The 20,374-nt window shown below is 51.6% G+C and overlaps 1 protein-coding gene across 3 annotated transcripts in view; it reads left to right on the forward strand.

Annotated features, from left to right (window-relative positions):
* Nucleotides 1-20,374, forward strand: part of HDLBP (high density lipoprotein binding protein) — a 48,529-nt gene that overhangs the window by 9,393 nt on the left and 18,762 nt on the right. For 2 of the 3 annotated variants that reach the window (XM_075528941.1, XM_075528943.1), the window contains exon 1: nt 16,485-16,632. The exons of the other annotated variant lie outside the window; for it this stretch is intronic. The gene's annotated coding sequence lies outside the window, so the exon portion shown is untranslated. Of the gene's footprint in view, nt 1-16,484; nt 16,633-20,374 lie in introns of those variants that run through there. 3 annotated transcript variants of the gene reach the window in all.

Genomic DNA, 20,374 nt, shown 5'->3' on the forward strand with positions numbered 1-20,374 from the left:
AGCTGGACTACGTGAAGAAGAATGCGGCATCAGGATTTGGAGGAAGGGTTACGAACCGCAGCTGTCACAACCTTGCTTCCTCAAAGTGAGGAGGACTTGAAGCCCTTGCTGATGCAGATCAAAGGCTGCAGCCTTCAGTGTGGACTACAGCTCCGTGGAAAGAAGACAGCATCCTCACTACTGGACCAAGGGCAGCATGATAAATGGAGAAAAGATTATAGTTGTCAAGGACTTTGTCTTGCTTGAGTCTCCAATTAATGCCCACAGAACCAACAGTCGAGATTAAAACAGACATTGCATTGGGTAGCTCTGCTGCCCAAGACCTCTTTAAAGTGTTGAAAAGCAAGACTGTTACTTTGAGACTGAGGTGTGTGTGACCCAAGCCAGGGTATTTCCAGGGGTTTCATGTGGGTATGAAAGTTGGACATTGAAGAAGGAAGACAGGACATTTGAATCATGGTGCTGGTGGCGATTATTGAATGGATCCAAAAAAGAAAAAGAAAGTACCATGGACAGCCAGAAGAAAAAAACGTGTCTTGGAAGAAGTACAGCCAGAATGCTCCTTAGCGGCAAGGATAGTGAGACTTCATTCACGTACTTCGGACATGTTGTCAGGGAGACCAGTCCCTGGAGAAGGACATCATGCTTGATAATGTAGGGGGGCAGTGAAAAAGAGGTAGGTCCTTGACAAGACGGACTGATTCAGTGGCTGCAGCAGTGGGCTGAGTTCTCTAATATAAGAACGGTCGTGAGGATGACGCAGGGCTGGGCAATGTATTGGTTGTGTTGTGTACAGGGTTACTGTGAGTCAGAGTGACTTGATGGCGCCTAACAAGAAGTGCTATATTTAAATAACATAACTACATCACAGACCATTCTAAGATTAAAATTGATAAAGCATTACTAAGGATTCTAGGTCTGCTAGGAAGAGGTCTGGGGGTGGGGTAGGGGTGTTGACATCAAGAGTTTACATACTGAGTGACACCAACCCTCACAATAGCACTGCCAAGAAGGTGGCATTTGCTAGCTTTGGAGATGGCTTAGTATCTGGGAGGGGCAGGCTTCAGCCTACTCGCACTGATACATGGGTTTTCTCGGGGAGCACTGGGGGAGACTTGGTGAGAACTGAGGTCTTTGCTTCTTTCCCCTGGAGACGTGATGTCATCTCCATCCTGTAGGTCTTACACGTGCCCACCACCCGTGGATGTGTGGTGGTGTGGAAACGAACACTAGGCTGCTTCCTCTCTGGGTGGACTAAGTCCTCAGAATGTCATGGGTTGTGTTGGCATTGGGAATCACCTCTTTTCTCTCCCAGTGTTTTCTGATCCAGTGGTATGGAAGGGAAAAATTCCAAACTGCACTAGAGGTGAGAGCAAAAGAGAAAACCTTTGCACACAGAGCCTGGCCGCTTCCTTCAAGATGGGGCTAGTGGATGAGAAACATGGTGTGTTTCGCTCTTGTTCTGTTGAGAGTCTTGTGGCGTGCCTGTTGTGTGTACATTCCACAGGACACAAGGAACAGAGGTAAGAGTTGGCCAGTCTCTGGGGCATTTTTGAAGTGACCAACTTTTTTCCTACCTCTGATGGAACTCTGGTGATGTAATGGTTATGCATTGGATTGTGATCCGCACGGTCGGCAGTTCAAAACCACCAGCAGCTCATCAAGAGAATGACCAAGCTTTCTTACTCCCATAAAGTGTTACAGTCTCAGAGACCCACAGGGGTCACTCTGAGTCAGCACTGACTTGATGGCATTGTTGACTTGCTGGGGATCTGTCATTGTGAGAGGTGCATGTTTCCTCCCTCCGAGGTGTCACCGCCTTCCTGGACCAAGCCCCGTGTGGTCCTGGCGTGTACTCTCTTAGTTCAGTTCCAGCCTGGTTGGGCTAGTGCTTCGTTTTATGCTGAATGTCGGGTGGCTTGTAGTCACTCTCGCTTTTGTTTGTAGCATCCACTCATTGCTTGTGGGAGACCAACAGCCCCTGACTTCCCTCTGGGGAGCCATCCCTTCCACTGGGTACCTGCCGGGTGTTCTGGGTGACTCTAGTCCCAGCTGCATGGGGGGCCCCAATTGGCTGTGGCTGTAGACAGATGACATCCCACTGGCCCCCTTGGCTACAGATATTGGCCCCTTAATTGGCTTTAAACCCAATTAATGCCAGAAAGATACATAAATAATTTGTCAAGCCCCTTGGGGGAGGCGACTGTCTTTCCTTGGGAGCTGCCAGGAGGTACCGTTGGTGCCATGTTTAGCTTGATTCTGCAGGGGCAGGGGTGATGGAGCATCCCTTGTGCTTTGCCCTTCTCTTCCCAGGGCTCTTTAATGGCTCCTTCTTCTCGGGTGAGTTTTGATGGGTTTGGTCAGACATTTTTGGTCTTTTGGTGGTGGTTTCCATTTCACCTGCTCTATTTGGTTTTTAATGTCTTTCCTCCATTCCCCTGGGCTCCCCTTCATCTGGGTGCAGATATTAAACCCCTGTGTCCTCTGTCCTCGGTCTTGTTTGGCACAGTGGCCACTTTGGTTTGCCCTCTGACACAACTTTGGGAGCATCTTGGAAATTCTGATCAGTAGGGCTCTTGCTCCTTTCCTTGTAACAACATATTTTTAGAAAGGCTTTTCCTCGGATTGGAAGGGCAGAATGCTCTCTTCTGTGCCCATCACCCAGTGCCAACAATGATCTGCAGGTTGCCCTCTCCACGTAGCAGCATGGGTCCTGTACATGTGGGCTTCAAACCGCATGTCTGAGGCTATGAGCAGCCCCCTTCCATCCTTGACAAGCTTGGTCTGAAGGTTTCACTGCTGATTTGATGGTGGTTTTGTCTGGTTTCATCGGCATCTTAGTTTACAGTCCTTGCTGTAACAAATGAACACAAATGTGCTAGCCTGAAACAACATGCCTTTCTTCTCCTTCCCTCCCCCCTCTCCTCTTCTCTTCAGATAAGAAGTCTGAAGTCGGTTTCAATGGGCAGAAGTCGCTGTGTTAGCAGGGCTGGGGAACGTCTGGCTGAGGGCCCTCTAAAGCTGGAAAATCATGAGTACCAGTTAATGTCATCTGCTATATCAAAGAGAAACCCTTTCGCCCACCGAGGACGGTGTGCAAACATCCAATGGCCCTGGCAGAGGAAGGTCCTAGAGGTTCCGGGGAGGACCCATCGCCTTCCCCAGCTTCTGGAGGCCCCCGGCAACTGATAAGCGTGGGTTTACTTGTGCCCATCCACTCATCTTCAGCACGAGTAAGCAATCACAAGCAGCCTGTGCTTACCTTGATTTCTGGGTTCTCTGTTCTTGGCAGGGATTGTGAATGTAAAGAGAGGCTTTGGCTCCTAGGCAGGTGCGATGTGGTTGGAGCAGAGACAGATAGGGCTCAGCCCTTGCTAAAGCACAGTCTTTGATGTGGTGAGAGACCGTGATCAGCAAGTCTGTGCTTGCGTTGCTGGGGGCCTTCTGAGCCCAGGCCAGCTCCACTCCCTGGTCCAGAGTACTCTCCTTCTTGGAACAAGGCTTTACTGTCGCTATTTCCAAGGCCGCATGGCTTTTTCTCTCCTGGTCAGCCCCTTGGCATCCCTCTCACAAGAACATGTCATTCTCACCCTGGAGCTGCACAGCATCACCCGTCTCAAAAGCCCTCAATTCAACCTAACTATTCACAAGGTCTGTTCCTGTGGGAGGCCACGAATACCTGCTCTAAGGTGCCAGGGCTGGGACCTGGGTACTGAGGCGGAGGTGGGGCTAGAGACCATCCTACCCCAATTGGCCGTTACAAAATGAAGAATTTGTCAAATGAGTATTGGACTACTAACCACAAGGTGGGCGGTACAGATGCACTATGACTCTGGGTAAAAGGCGAAACTGCCTCTTCATGTGAAGACTTTACAGCCTCGAAAACCTGCCAGGGGGTTGCCTTTGATAGGCGTGCGTCTGCTCGTTGGCATTTTTACACAAAGAAAGTTTTCCTTGCAACTTTGACTATCTTGAAATACAGTTTTTACTGGAGAGAGAGAGAAACAGATTGTTCTTCCTAAGTTTAGAAGGTGTTGGAGATAGCAACTTCCAAAGGTGACAATTCATGGGTGTTTCCCCTCGTTTGTATTTGCGTCTGTAGTAAGGGCAGAGGAACTGTAGGACAACCGCAAGACCATCTGAAGTCAAGACACCAAAAAGACAGCAAAGAAAGAAGGTGCCAACCTCGGTGTCACAGGAGACCGTTCAGCAGTTTCAAGAGGTAGCACAGGATTAAGGACATGAGTTACTCAACCTGTGCTCAAAGGCTTTAGCAGAAAACGAGTCTGGGGACTGATGGACTCATGATTAGAATGTCCCAGCAAGCTGCCGCAGCACTGGAAGCACTCACTGGTCTGTGCCCCAATATTTGGAAGACAGTTACCCGGCTGACTGACGGGAAGTGATTCATATTTGTGCTCATTCAAAAGAAAGGTGACCCAATAGAATGTGGAAATTATTGAATGTCACGATTACTGTACGCAAATAAAATTGTGCTGGCTGTAATTCAGAAATGGTTGCAGCAGTACATCAACCAGCAGCTACCAGGAATTCAAGCCTGATTCGGGAGAGGATGTGAAAAAGAATATATTGGTGACATCAGATGGGTCGTGGCTGCAAGCAGAAAATGCTAGAAAATGGTTTACTTGTATTTTATTGACTATACAAAAGCATTCGAATGTGTGGATCCTCATGAGCTGTGGATTACCGTGAGAAGAATGGGAATTGTAGAGCATGTTACTGCACTCATACGAAGACCACGAGGCAGTGGTTCAAATGGAACAAAGGAGTTGTTTAGAATGCCAGGCCTCGACCCTTGTAGTCACAGCCAAGAATGCCAGCCGTGGATGCTCCCTGGGCTCCCCGGTGTCACCACTGTCAAACGGGGCTTCCGGAAGTTTGTGGGACATTCTGTGATCTTTTCAGTCCATTTCCCCCCTAACTTTTTGAAGCCCTATCATATTACTCTATAACACCATCATTTACATAGTTTTTAAAGAAAAAGAGATCAAACTTTGAGCTACCCGCAAATTGATGAGGAATTGGGGTGATTTGCCATGTTTGTTTCGTTGGTTGCTTTGGATGTAATTTGGTTGCCCCAAAGCATGGGTTGTGAATCTGGCTCCCATAGCTTATCTCATTTGGAAATGGATTCTCTCTTCTCTTCTCTTCTGCCTGTGTGTGTCTGGGGGCCTCTCATTTACTTTTGTCCTCAGCAAAATCTCACTGCCATCAAGTCAATGACAACTCACAGCCAGTCTGTTGGACTGGGTCGAACTTCCCCTTTGAGTTGTAACTCTATGGGAGTAGAAAGCCCTGTTTTTCTCCCAAGTAGTACCTGGTAGTTTTGAACTGCTGACCTTGTGAATTTCAGCCCAACTCATAACCACTAGGGCTCCTGTGTCCACCTCATGCTTGAAGACTGCTTGCTCCCCTGCACTGCTCTGAGGCCTGGCCACCCATTGGACATCACTTGGTTTCCGTGATGCTGGGCTTTCCCGGGAGCATTGAGAACATGCCTGTACAGAAATGCTAAGTGTATTCCAGGTGGTGGGCTTCTGCCGACTGAGCCCCCTCCAGACTCTGATCCAAGGTACAGGGGCAAGGCCCAGTGCAGGGCTCTATGTTCAGGATACAAAGCTGTGAGTGTAGCGTCTTTGTGAGCTCAGCTTCCTTCCTTGGTTTCCCTTCTTCCTTCACTCCCAGTTCCTTCCAGCGCTGCAGGCTGGCACTGTGGCTGAGCCCAGGGTGCCAGTGCCTCACATGGGATGCCAGAAATGGGGTCTTTGCATTAGTGCAGTGTCGTGGTATCACTTTCCTGGGGGACAACTTTGTCATTAAGCACTTCCAGTGGATCTCAAAAACTGAAACTCTGTGCCACGGTGGTGATCCCAGCTCAAAGCAACCCTCAGAGGATAAGGAAGTGGTGGAGCTGCCCCTGTGGGTTTCCGAGACTGGCACTCTTCACAGAAATCGAAAGCCTCGTCTTTCTACCTTGGAGTGCCTGGCGATTGTGAACTGCTGACCTTGAGGTTAGCAGCCCAGGGCTTGGCTTCTTCAATACCAGGGCTCCTCTTCCAGTGAATCCACAAATCCAAACACCGGGTAAGGGAGGCTATTACTGAAGTTGGCACATGGTCTCTTGCTCTACACACTGTGGAGGCAGACCACGTTGGGAAGGTGTGAAGTGCCCTGTGTCGCCCGGGAGCCATCCTGGAGCACAGAGGGGAGGTCCTGGGGAACTGGCAGATTCTCTGACTGGGTGCCCCTTTGTAGAAAAGCCATCGACAACTGTTTGGGTAAGATTGGGCCTAAGATGAAGCTTTCACATTCTGTTTTTCAGCCCTGCCTTAGTGTGCTCTCTGTCCATGGCAGAGCCCACTATCACCAGTGGGATTCTTTGCCATCTGTTGTGGCAAGTAAAAACTCCTGCAGCATCAAGTGTTACCCTGACCAAACGGAACTTTTTCTTGACATTAGAGGTGGAGCTGAAGAGAGTGCCCTCCCTCTGCCCCATGCCCTGTGCCCCTTTGAATCCAGCTTGCACGTGCCACCTGCTCTTCCCAGAAACACCGTTACGGGGGTGGGGCGGGGGATGTACTCGCCTACACATGGGCAAGGGGTGCATCTCCTTTCAAAGTAGGGGTGAGTGCCTTCAAATAGTTTCTGGAGAATATGAGGCTTGGAGACCTCTGGGGACTCCCCAGGTGGCATGGCGCTGCTGCTTCCCTGTAGGCAGGCTTGGCCTCTCCAAGGGTGGAGTCCACTTCTGGGAGGCTCCCCTCCAAGTGTCTTTGGAACCTGAGACCAGCTCTGTAGATGCTGAACCCATGCTGCCAAGCATGTCCCCTCCACTGGAGGGAGAGGGCAGTGGAGAAGCACTTGATGATAAGAGTCCGAGGCTGCAGTTCCGTGTAGAGAACACACACAACCTCACAGCTGCATCGATGACACCTGGGAAACAGAAACAGTCGGAGTTGTCGGGGATCTCCTGTCAACCTTCATGGAAGCAGCAGTTAAGGAATCATAGAATGTGCATTGCACTGGGCAAATATGCTGCACATGACCTCTGTAAGTTGTGAGATAAAGAGCAGGGAGGTCACTTTGAGGACTGGTGTGCCTGACCCAAGCCAGAAGACTTGATACATTTGAATTGTGCCAAACAATAGTGAAGGTACTATGGACAGCCAGAAGAACAAACAAGTCTATCTTGGAAGAAGTACAGCCAAGAGTGCTCCTAAAGAGGCTAGAATGGCAAGACTTCATCTCACATACTTTGGCCGTGTCAGAAGAGACCAGTCCCTGGAGAAGGACATCGTGCTTGGTAAAGGAGAGGGGCAGTGAAACTGAGGAAGGCCCTGGACAAGGTGCATGGACCAGTGGCTGCTGCAGGGCTGGGAGCCCGATCCACAGCGCCCAACCAGCCACAAGACCTGAAAGTAAACGAAACAAGTGAGAATGGTTCCAACAGTGTATTTTGTTTGCCTCAAAAAAGCTAAAATCTTATTTAAAAATAAAGCCAGCATAGAATGATTGATAATATTGTCTCATTGAGCGTTCATCATGTAAGGGACCCTGGTGTCACTCACAATCATTGTGTGCTTCCTAGCAGTTAGAACTGCCCGCGGGAGAATGGGGGCAGAATGCCAAGGTGAAGTGCTGGCCTCTAACTGCCGGGTTGGGGTTCAGACTTCTCCCCCACTGCTCTGAGGGAGGGAGATGTGTTGTCTGCCCCCCTGGAAAGGGGATAGCCTTGGACCCCTGGGGGGCAACTTCCCTCTCTCCTCCAAGGCCTCAGTCTGCCATAACTGCCTGTCTGGCCACATTCAGGTGTCGGTGCCCACAGGCTGGCCCGCACGGCTTTGATTGCAATCTCCCGTCTCTGGCACGATCCAGTAACCTGACTGGCCCTACGCTCGTCCTAAAGCCTGGACAAGGCAAAGTCATGCGTGTAAACACAGTCCCTGAGTAAACAGGGCTCATTCTGGTGGGGACTTCCTAGGGGCCAGTCTCTCCTCTTGTGCAGGTGTTGTACTTAAACTCTTTGACAACCTTCAAAAACCCTGAAAGTTACACCTGCAAGCCGTGAACCCTGAGTGCCTGGGCTCTTGAGCCAACGGGACTCCAGGTGTGTGAGCAGGAAGCCGAGTCCAGGTGTCCGGCAGCCTGGGTCTACATGCAGCCTCCTCTCCCGCTCAGTGACACACTCTGGAGTTAAGTGTCACGGAAAAGAATCCTGCTACCCTTTCAGTCACTTCCTGAAAAAATCGAAACTGACAAAATTAGCCAGGGGCCAAGGCACCGGCAATGGGGTGGGGGCGGGGGTGGCAGGGAGCCTGAGGGTCTGAGGGAAACCAATGGTGGGGACAAGTGACAAGAGTGAGAAAGGAGCCTCATAGTTCTCCATTAATGAAACTCCTCCTCTTGTCACCTCCCTGAAGTGAGGCGCAGGATAGTCACTGCCCACTGGAGCTTCGGCCATAGCAGATCTCCCAACCTTTCTTCCTGGGTGCAGCTGTCTTCCAGTCACCAGTGCTTTATTTCAGTATCCAAACTCAGTGCCATCGAGTTGATAGCGACTTAGAGACCCTATAGGCCAGGGTAGAACTGCCCCTGTGGGTTTCGGAGATTGTTGCTCTGAACGGAGTGGGAAACCCCACGGAGAGGCTAACCACTGCCAGCAGGGCTCCCTTGTCTGTACAACCTGGCAGGTCGAAATGGCTGTCATAGTACGACTTCACACGGAGGGATGAGAGCGTCTCACCTTCTGCTTGAACCGGCCAGTGGTGTACTGGGGCCGTGGGGGCAGGGGGACAGGTAAGAGGCTCCAGCTTGGTGGCAGCCTTTTAGGTATGGCAGGGCCATTCCCCAGGGACAGCCACGGCTCCCACCACTCTGGAGATGCTCTCTAGTCCTGTCTCATCAGTAACTAAACAACTGAGCCATACAAGCTGCCTCTCAGTATGTAAACACATGGCCTAGTGGCTGAAAGTTGATGGCTCTCACTGCTGGCTAAGGCCAGCGGGTGGGTGTCCTCCCAGCCTTTCCTGTTCTAGAGGTCTTCTCTCCTAGGCCCAAGTAGGCCTTGTGAGCAGGCTGAGGGAAGAAGCTCGCTTCTGCTCCTGTAGACGTACAGCCCCTCCAGGGTCACCTTTGGCCTAGGTGACAGGGTCACTTCTCCCAGTGGGTCCGGGAAGCACTAGAACCTGCTGCCCACAGGGTTTCCAAGCCCCTTCTCCCTCAGTGGTGAGTGGGCTCTACCTGCCGACCTTTTCATTAGCAGCTCCTTGGGGTGGGGGTGGGGCTGTGGGTGTCCTTCCCCCTCTGGCTTTCTGAGTCACCTTTCTGCAATCAGCTGCTAAAGTTCCACCATGAAAACAAAGCTGCCAACATGCACAGCTTTTGGAAATGGGGTTGCATTTACATAAAATTTTTGGTCTAATTAGGGAGAGTTGCAACTTCTATGATTGTTTCAGCAGGTGAGCAGGGCATTTCTCATTTATATAGATAGGTCTCTGACATGTTGCTAAAGCTTCTGGTCAGAGTCTCCGTAAACCATGTATTCCATTGATTTCTAAGCATCTGAGTTTTGTACGCTTCTAATAGTTTGTGGCTGTCATGTAGGACATGGTTACTTTGAAGGTATGGGTTGGGTTTCAGTGTGCCATCAAGCATTCTGAATCTTCTCTGAACAACTGCTGTGCAGGCAGAGCCTCCTTGCCTTGCTCCCTGGTGGGACGGTCCTGGACACTGAAGCCAGATGCCCGCTAGCCTTCCTTGTGATCCTAATGTGTGTCTGGGCTGGGGGAGCTTCCTGGTAGAGTCTGCCCTGCCATGTCATTCTAGTATCCAGGAATACTCGATCCTTTCCCTCCCCTCTGGGATTACTGTAGGTGCTCTGTGTAGTGGTTACAGTTGGACTGCTTTCTATCTGAATGATCGGCTGTTGGAAACCAGCAGTGGCTCTATGGGAGAAAGGCAGGGCTTTCAGTCACAGAATCCCATCGAGGAGTCCCTGTGAGTCAGCATGGATCTTGATGGCAGTGAGGGGAGTAAGCGAGCTGGGATTACTGCCACAAGTTACCACCACTTCTGTATCACAGAAGTGAACTCAACCGGCCATTCCTATGTTACTTTGACACCTTTGGAGTCTTGTCTCCTGCGAAGGTTTGGTGCTTCCCCTTCTGAGTCCCTTCTCCCACACAGCTCTGCGCTGGGGATCCAAGTGTCCCCTTAGTTGCTGAGTCAGGCTTGTTCACCAACATTCTGAGCTGTCTCTTTTTGAGGATTTTTAGGTTGGTTGGTTGGTTAGTTGGTTTTCTGGGATGAAGAGCATTGGTTATTCAAATTTTTCTACTTGTAATTGACTCAATTTGGGTCACTTATTTTCCTAGAATTTACCCATTTCATCTGCCCCAATTGTTTGGTTTTTTGTCATACTTTCTGAATAGAATTCTCACATGGCTTCTAGCACCCTGTTGTGTCTGCAGTTGGGTCCCTGTGTAGACCTTCTCTTTCTCCGACCACTCTGGCTGAGGTCTCTGTGGGCTTGTGAAAGACCCAGCTGGAGGTTGTTTCTCCTCTCTATTGAGTGGTTGGACTCCACGACCTTCTCTTCTTGAGCTCCCTTACTTCTGTAGGCATATGCTATTGTTTTTCTAATTCCAGGAGGAGGAGGATGGACTTATTGCTTCAGCATAGTTCCTTTTCACTGGTGTGGTGGCTTGAGGCTAGAAGCTTGCCCTCCCAGAAACACTCTGACTGCGTCCCAGGAGTTTGGTACATAACAGCTTCATCCTTCAGCTTGAAATATTTTCAGATTCCTACTTTGATACTTGCTTTTATTTATTTATTCCTTCATTCATTCATTTATCTATTTATTTATTTTAAGGAGCAAATTTTCATACTTTCAGGTTTTTGGAAATGTTCAGGTTGCCTTCTACTTGGCTGTGCTGTGATCAGAGAATGCAGTAGCCTGGTGTTACTGGGTTCCCCTCCCAGGTTCCTTCTTGCCCGGGCCTAGCCAGTCACTCATAGTGTCCCGAGGCCACCAGACAAGAGCTTGTCTTTTTGACCACTGGGCTCCTGGTTACATAGGAAGGGATCTTGGGCCCCCCCCCCCCAAAAAAATTCAAAGCTATGTATTTAAATATTTTTACAAAACAACCTTATCACCTTCAAAGTACTCTCCATTGCACTTAATACATCTGTCAAATCTGTGATTCCATTCTTGGATACATTTTTCAAACTCATCTTTGGATGGCTGACAGTAACTCCCTGGTTGTTGTTGTTTTTTCTTCGCCTCTTCTGCATCCGCAAATTGCTGTCCTTTCATGTCCCTCTTTATTTGAGGAAACAAAGAAGTCACACTGAGCACGGGTAGGTGAGTCAGGTGGGGGGGGGGGCAAGAGAGGCATGCTGGATTTTTTGCCAAAAACTGGCGCACCGAGATAGCTGTGTGAGCAGGTGCTTTGTCGTGGTGGCAAAAAAACTGTCGCATACTGTTATGAAATCTTTTCAGAACCTCTAAATAGAAAGCTTGATTAGCAGTCTACCTGGTGGAACGAACTCCAAATGCACTTCAAGTCAGCATTTTCATCTGTTCGAGAAGTTGATGGCTGTGCAAAATGAGGTTTGTCATCAATCGCCCTTTTACCTTTTTGAAACAAGAAAATCATTTGTACACCTTAGTTTTTCCCATAGCGCCATCCCTGTAAGCTGTGTTCAACAACACAAGAGTTTCTGCAGCGTTTTTCCATTGTAGGAAACAAAATTTCACCACTGCACGCTGTTCTCTTAAATTGGCCATCACACATACAAAAAAACAAGTTTCAAGTGAAACTGCTTTTATGAAAGAATTCACTCTGATCAGAGAGAACCTTCCCCAGTGATACCACTGGGTGTACTAAGAGCAAGTTGCTCAAAATGGGTACTATGAAAGTTCAGCTCCGCCCAACACAATTCCGGGTTTTGGGGGGCACCCCCTCATATGTGTCCAAAGTAGGTGTATTCATTATGCCGTTTTAATCTTCTGTCCTGTTTCCATCACCACAATGTATCTTTCATGGGAGTAAGTCTGAATGCGTCCGCTTCAGGTAATGTGTCCGTTTTTAATTAATTTATGGGTAGTATATGACTATTAGGATCCCACTCTTCATCAGCATTAATTAGGCTTTGTTTGGTTTTATTTTATACTTATCCTACTTTGCCCTTTAGGATGCTTTCTTATCCTATATAAAAGTAATGCCACCAGCCTGCTCTAAGGAGTCCTGATGGTGCAGTGGGTTGTGCAGGCTGACTGCTAACTGCATGTTCAGCAGTTCAGACCTGCCAGCTGCTCTGCAAGAGACAGGCAGGGCTTTCTGACTCCCACAGGGGGTGGAATTTGCTTGTGGCGCTTCCATCTCTTTCTTCTCTCCCAGCGGCCCATCCTTGTGTTTCAGGATTTCTAATAGTCTGTGCAACTTGGTTCTGTCATCTCTCCCTCCCTGTGTGTTTGACTTCACTGCACTTTCCCAGTGCTTGCTCACTCCTTTCACTGCCTAGGTTTGGATCTTGTCTCTTTCAATACTTGATGCTATTAAACAACCTAGACGGTAAGTCAGTGCGGGTTGTACTGAATACCTCTCAACCTACGAAAAACCTGTCACATTCGATCATTTCCATTTGAATGAAACTGATTTTCATTATGAATTCCTGACAAAGGCTAAAAATTCTATTTTGAGCCTCTTCCCAAGTAATATCAAGATCTGAGAATATTGCAACTTCAGTCTCCGCCCACCTTGTATATTGCTACTGTCTGGTGTTTTAACTGTACCTGATGCTGAGTGCCTCTCCGGTTCTGTTGTTAATTAGCATACTGCTAGTGCTCACTTTCTTAGGTCGTCTAGGATATTGGTTTTCCTTCTGTGTGCCTTTTTTGTGCAAGTCACTTTGGGAGGTGTCATTCAGGGCCCTGGTGGGCCCGTTCCAGAGCTCAGTCTGGAACCCCAAGGCTGTTCTGCGTGCCTTGTCAGCTCGCTGAGAGGAGCCTGCTCAGGGCAATAGCCTTGTGTTCCTTACGCCACCACTGTTGGTGGTTCTGATGGATTGGATTGTGATCACCCAAAGCCATTGCTATTGAGTCGATTCTAATATAGGGAAACCCTCCCTGTACAGGGCTCCTAATGCTGCACATCGTTACAGGGAAGATGGCCTCATCTCTCCCAGAAGCAGCTGCCGGGCTCAAGCAGCTGACCTTTTGGTGAGCTGACCAAGACCATGGGTCGGAGGGGCCGGAGGGGGAGTGGATGATGGGTTGAATTCCTAACCCTGCAACCTGTATGTACTTGTTTTGGAAAAGAGTCTCTGAAAAGATGTTATCAGTCAATGTGAGGCCATACCAGGGTGGGGTGGGTCCCCATCCAGCTCCAACAGTGTTCTGAGAGGGACAGACTCCTGCAACCAAGGGACTATGTGGCAGGCCTCGGCCAGCGTGCCCCTGGGCATACCCAAGCCCTCTCCCTAAAGTCGTTGGGGAGAGCTAGGCCCAGAGCTGGGGCAGTGCGCTTGAGTTGTAGAAAGTTACCAGATGTTGACTCTCAATCGCTCTTTCTGCAGTGACTTGCCCTTGGCTTACTTGGTCCTCATCCTTCAACTAGATGCAGGGCAGTTGTGGACTAACAGTAACTTTCCATGGATTTGCTGGGTGTGTCCTTTTGTAGATCAGCCTTCGCTTCCTCTCTCCACCAGTTTTTTTTTTTAACAATTTATTAGGGGCTCATACAACTCTTATCACAGTCCATACATATACACACATCAATTGTATAAAGCACATCTGTACATTCTTTGCCCTAATCATTTTCTTTTTTTTCTCTTTTCTTTTTTTACATTTTATTAGGGACTCATACAACTCTTATCACGATCCATACATATACATACATCAATTGTATAAAGCACATCCATACATTCCCTGCCCCAATCATTCTCAAAGCTATCATCCACCCTGGATTCCCTGTGCCTCCAGCCCTCATATGTACCAGTGTACAACCTCTGCCCTATCCAGCCCTGCAAGGTAGAATTCGGTTCATGGTAGTTTGGGGGAGGAAGCATCAGGATCTGGGGGAAGCTGTGTTCTTCATCGGTACTACCTCGCACCCTAATTAACCCATCTCCTCTCCTAAACCCCTCTATGAGGGGATCTCCATTGGCCGACACTTGGGCCTTGGGTCTCCACTCTGCACTTCCCCTTCATTCAATATGCCTTCATTCAATATGGTGTGTGTATATATATATATACATACATATATACACACATACATATATATGTACACATACACACCATACACACATATATATCTTTTTTTTTTTTTTTTTTGCATGATGCCTTATACTTGGTCCCTTTGGCACCTCGTGATCGCACTGGCCGATGTGCTTCTTCCATGTGGGCTTTTTTGCTTCTGAACTAGATGGCCGCTTGTTCACCTTCAAGCCTTTAAGACCCCAGACATTATCTCTTTTGATAGCCGGGCACCATCAGTTTTCTTCACCACATTTGCTTATGCACCCATTTGTCTTCAGCGATCCTATCATGGAGGTGTGCAGTCAATGATATGATTTTTTTGTTCTTTGATGCCTGATAACTGATCCCTTCGGGACCACTCGATCACACAAGCTGGTGTGTTCTTCCATGTGGACTTTGTTGCTTCTGAGCTAGATGGCCGCTTGTTTATCTTCAAGCCTTTAAGACCCCAGTCACTATCTCTTTTGATAGCCGGGCACCATCAGCTTTCTTCACCACATTTACTTGTTCACCCACTTTGGCTCCAGCTGTTGTGTCGGGAGAGTGAGCATCATAGAGTTCCAATTTAATAAAAGAAAGTATTCATGCATTGAGGGAGTGTTTTGAGTAGAGGCCCAAGGTCCTTCCACCACCTTAATACTTAACCTATAAATATAGATACATAGATCTATTTCCCCATCCTCCTATATATATTTGCGTGTACTTGTCTAGACCTCCATAAATGCCCTTTGACTCCTAGCTCTTTCCTCCATCTCCCTTGACTTTCCCCCTGCCGTACTACCATGCTTCGTCGCCACCTGGGCTAGAGTATACCTCTTCTCTACGCAACCTTACCCTTGAACATTCCCCACCAGGCCTGCCACTCCCCCCTCTCTACCATTTTGGGTCCCATGTTGTTCCCATGTCCCTGTGTTTGTTAACACCACTTCCTTACCCCCCTCACCCCCCCACCCCAAGTCCCCCTGGAACTGTCCGTCCTGTTGTTTTTCCTCCAGATAGTTCATCCAGCCTGTCCTATTCAGACAGACCTGACTCCAGTTTTTAAGGTTTACTCTCATCTTTGGTGTGAGTATAAACTGCCCTGTTAGCCACCATTCATTGGGGAATGTTATGTCTTTACATTCTAGAATATTCTCAGAAATTGTTTCTTCTTCAATCTTTGTATCTTCTTCCTGCTAAGCTATTAGATACATTGACTCCTCCTTTTTACTTTCTTCGTCTCTTTTGCATATTCAATCTGCCTTCTTTATACTGTTACTTTTGTATCTTTAATCATTTAAAACTTTTTTGTGATTCATTCTAATAGTTCTGTCACTTGAAGTTCTTGCATGTGATTCAATTTCAGGCCCCCTCTTCTTTGAAGTTGGGGTGTTTAGAGACAGGCTGTGGTGGTGGTGAGTAGATGTGTGCAAAGGCTGAGTGTGGCACCTACTTCGAGGTATGTGCCCCTTAAAGTGGGATTGATCTAGTTTTGGGCTTTGTTTCCTGGGTGTGTGTGGTTTTAGGTACTTGGGTCCTGAGGTCCACCACCCCCCAACACGCTGGTGCACAGTCACGGGCACCCTCCCCCAGACTAGGTGCAGTAGGCCCCTGGGACCTTGCAGTGGTAGAGGCACAGTGTGCGCCACCAGAGACTGGCTGTCCAGTGTGGACTGGCCGTGGGCTTCGGCCTTTTACCTGCTGAAGTTTGCCCCCCTCCTCCCTTTTGTGCTGTGTGCTTCCGAAGAGCCAGCCTCACAGCCCCCTTCCGGGGTCATTTTTGCTCCTGGCTTTCTGGGGGTGGCGATTCATTTCCTAACTCCTCCACCTCAGTGCCACGCCCCAGAAGTTGTACAGCACTTTTGAAACTGGTAAGAGCCCCTGGGCGTGCAGCTGCGTCAGGACGCCTGGCTGCAGGACCGGATGGGGGCGGCTGGACAGTGGTTGCAGGGTGTGGCGACCCCCCCCCCGAGGGCTGGTTCAGGGCCACAAGGCCGGCAGGGCAGTGACTGCGGGGCGTGGTGATTCCGTGGGCCAGGCCTTGTGCAGGGGACCCAGCTGCGGGGCGTGTTGAACCCCGGGGGCTCTGGCCGGGGAACCCAGCTGCGGGGCGTGGTGGCGCTCAGCGGGGCTCCGGGCTGGTGGGACCCTGGCTGCGGGGCGCGGGGACCCGGGGCCAGCCGGGCCGGCCCGGCGGGCGGCGGCGTGGGCGCTGCGTCGGGCGGGGCGGGGCGCCGGCGGCTGACGTGTCTCGGCGGGATTGGAGCCGCCGCCCTTTATAGCAGCCGGGCCGCGGCCGCCGCTCCTCCGAGCGTCCAGCTTCTCCCGCGCGGACAGACGGACGGCGAGCGAGCGGGTGGCCCGCGGACAGAGTGAGCGAGCCGGCGGGCGGCAGGGCTGGACCCGGGGCACAGAGGGGTGCAGGCGGGGAGGAGCCGGGGGCGCGGACCGCTTCGCCCGAAAGTTTGGGGCGCGGGGGCGGGGGCGCTGCCGACGTGGAGGGGCAGCCCGCGGGGGAGGGGCGGGCTGAGCTCCTGGCTGGCGGGGTCCCTCGGCCCGCGGCGCCCCTCCTTCCACCAGCGCCGCGGCGGCCAGTCCCGGCGGACGGGGGGTGGGGGGGGGCACCGGCTACGTGTCACTACTGCGCATGGGCCGCAGCGTTGCCGGAGGAAAAGTGCGAGAAACTTTCCCAACTCCTGGCTCTGCCGCAGCTGGCGCCTGCGCCGCCCAAGCTGACCCTCGTACTGCGCGGCCGGCCAGAGGGGGTCGCATTTGCAACCCCCCTCTCCCCCCCCCAGCGAGCCAGCCCAGCCGCTGCGGGGGAGGGGCGCCGACCTGGGCCCAGGTTGGTGACGTTGGCGCGTCCGGCGGAGCCCGCGGCGCGGCCCCCTCCCCTCCTCTCATCTCATCCGTCTCTTACCTCAAACCTTCCCGGTCCGGGGTGCCCCCAGCCACTGGTGCCCCTTGGTAGATAGCCCTCCCAGCACGGTGCGGTCAGAACGCGGGAGTCCGCAAGGCAACTGCTCTCGCAGCCTCAGTCGGGACTCCTGCTGCTCACGATCCTGTGCTAGCCCAGCTGGTCTGCATCCTAAGGAGCGGCCGCATACCTTTTCCCACAGGGAAAACTCTTGGGGTGCTGCCGACCCCTCCCCTCTAACCTTAGGCAAGAAAGACCGGCAGCTTGGGGACCCCGCACGCTCTGGTGGGTCGTGTAGGCCCGCCACCTGCTGCTGGAATGGGGGGTCAGGGGAGGGGCGACTACGGCGCCGCTGAGCTCCAGCAAACTTAGACAGACCCTAGGTTAGAGCATGAAAAGTGCATTATGGAAAAATACCGAATTTGGATGAAAGCAGAGTGGGTACTGTGCCTTTAAGCTTGTCCCCCCGCCCTGCGCTCTCGTGGCGGGTGGGAGGGCCCTGCTGAGGTGGCAGGCTGGGTGCTGGCTTCCAGGAGTTTGTGAGCCGGGCTGGCCGGCTCGCCCACACCTAGGAGGAGTAGGTGGTAGGCAGATGGCCTCTTGTGGACTCTGGTTGTGGGCGGGTGTGGTTTCCTCTGGGCAGTCTTGGAGATGGGGAGCACTCAGAAGTGTCCCCTAAAATACGAGTAACTTTGGAAGACACCCTCCGTGCTTGGCCCTACTGCATTTTAGAGGCACCAAGGTGGCACACTGGGTTGAGTATTTTAGCTGCACCGGCTTTGAAAGAGATGAAGGTGTCTGCTCCTGTAACAGCTAGCAGGCTCAGAACCCCGTGTGGGCCCAGTGCCTACGGAGGTCAGGTGTGGCAGGTAAAAGGCTCCTCCTGGGCTCGCCCTTTGCAAAGAGGGTTCCTTTTGAAGAGGGAATTGGCAAACTGATCCATTAAAGAATTCCTGTTTCGCAGCAAAAATAGAAGATTGCGTCCTTAATCAGAGTCCTTGCTGTGGTGTGTGTCTGTAGGCAACCATGTCTGGCACTGGGTCGTTCCTGTAGCCCGTGGAAGCGAAGAGCCCACCTCCCAGTTCCTCCACTGGGCAAGTGCTGGGCACCGTCTCCTGTCCAGGAATGCCTTGTGTGCTTAGGGCAGTTTTTAAAAGTCAGATGTGTATGTCATAAGAACAGGTATGGGCCATGTCTAATGTCCTTCAAATGTCTGTTGTAGGTTGCGTATATTTCTGTAGGAACGCTGGTGGTGTCTTGGTTACCCCTAGGGCTGCAATCCTCAAGATCGGCAGTTTGAAACCCCCAGCCACTCTGGGAGAAAGATGAGGCTTTCTACTCCTGTAAAGAATTAGGGTCTTGGCAGCACACAGTTGTAGGGTGGCCTCTGATCGATGGCGTTGGGTTCTGGGTCTGGCATCTTTCCATGGCCATGCGTTGGGCTGCAGGGTCGGCAGTTGGACTCCAGCAGCTGTCTGCGCCCACAAAGGTGTTCAGACTCCCAGGCTCGTAAGGACTGCTCTGCTCTACTCCATGGGGACTGACCAGGCAGCAGTGGGCAAGTGGGTGGGTTCTTTCTATGTGTGGAAAACATCGGCAGCATCCAGGGGCGCTCTGGATGTGCTCACATGGTCATCGTGGCAATGCTGTTTTAATGCACCAGTGTCTTGTCACAAGCCATGAACGTTTGTGTCCTGGGTGCCCTGTAAAAGTTGTGGTGTCTGGCTCTGGGAACATTTTAGCATAGGTGGACCTCAGGCTCAGAATAGGCTAGTGTGGGGACGTGGTGATGGCGGGCAGGAGGTGCCAGGAGCCTCTGGATGGGAGGCGAGCAGCAGGGCTGCCAGGTGTGCAGGAGCCTTGTGGGGACTCCGGGGAGCAGCAGCAGAAAGCTGCCCCTGTCGAGAGCCCTCGAGGGAATGTGAGTGGCAGTCATAGGCTCCTACCCAGGGTGACTGAGCCCCCCCCCCCCAGTGGGAGCAGCATCTAGATCCAGTGAGACCCCAGGGGACAGTGGGCAGCTGCTCCTTGGTAACTGGTCTGCTCCTGGGAGCTTCAGGTAGCAGGTGAGAGGGCATTGGATTGGGGGCAGGAGACTCTTGCCTGAGCACAGAAAGAGCTAAGGTGAAGGCCTTGGGGAGGCTCACCCAGGGCCCCAGAGCTGCTAGGTTCCACTCTTATCTCCCGGGGTTCCCAGCCTTCCCAGCTCTGACAGTGGGCCTCCTGAAGACAGACCCTGACTCTGAGGCTGTGGGTCCCGTATAAGCAGTCTGGAGCTCCCTGGGGCCAAGTGGGGGTGTGGGGCAGAGCAGCTGGATAGCAGACGGGGTGGGAGGACACATGCCACATCTGGCTTCACAGCCAGCAACTCCTGCCTGCGGGGGGCTGCTGCCAGCCCCTCCCCATGGGTGGGTCTGGGCCCCAAGGAGTACTGACTGTTGTAGCTCAGCTGGGGGCTCAGTGGCAGAGTGGGGGCTGGGCAACTTTGATCTGCCACCTGCCCTGAGGCTTGGCACCTGGACCCTGCCCCACATTACATTGAAAGTTCCACTGCTGTGCCCCCAAACACCACCACCCCCATCTCCGCTCCTTTCTGAGCATGCACCTGACAGGTGGATCTTTGTGTTGCTGTCTGCACGGAGTTAGGGTGCTCTTGTTCCTGTTGCTTCTCCTAAAGGGAAATCTTTGAAGAGCTGCTTCTCAGCCCGCCGCCCCCCCCCCGCCCCCATCCCACTCCCCTCATGTTATGATCTGGCTTCTGAGTCCTGGTGCGTGAAAAGGAACCAGAGACTCGCCCGAAGTGACAGCAAGGACAGCATGTCTCTGCCCACAGCGGCCCTCGGGGGCTTTCTAGGGCTGCGGGTCTGTCTCTGTAGCTGCGTCCCCCCTGGGCTTGTACCTGGAATGGCCTGAGTTTCACCTAGACTGTTGCTGGAGGACAGTGACTTCTGGTTACTTGGAAAGCAGAGCGGGCTCAGAGCTGGGCGTTGGGAGCCTGTCGTTGGTTCCTGGTTCAGCCTGGGTTCCCTGATCTTTGGAGGGTGAGTCTCTCACTCCGTGGCTCCATTGGACCTGGCCACTTTAGGATCTCCCTCTGCTCCCTGGGAAAGCCCACTCAGGAAAGTCTGGCTGGTCGGGCTTTGACTATTCCATTTGATTGAAAGCTGATGGCTTGAGCTTCAACCCTAGACCCATCT

The sequence above is a fragment of the Tenrec ecaudatus genome, chromosome 13 (assembly GCF_050624435.1).
Source record: "Tenrec ecaudatus isolate mTenEca1 chromosome 13, mTenEca1.hap1, whole genome shotgun sequence".
Lineage (NCBI taxonomy): Eukaryota > Metazoa > Chordata > Mammalia > Afrosoricida > Tenrecidae > Tenrec > Tenrec ecaudatus.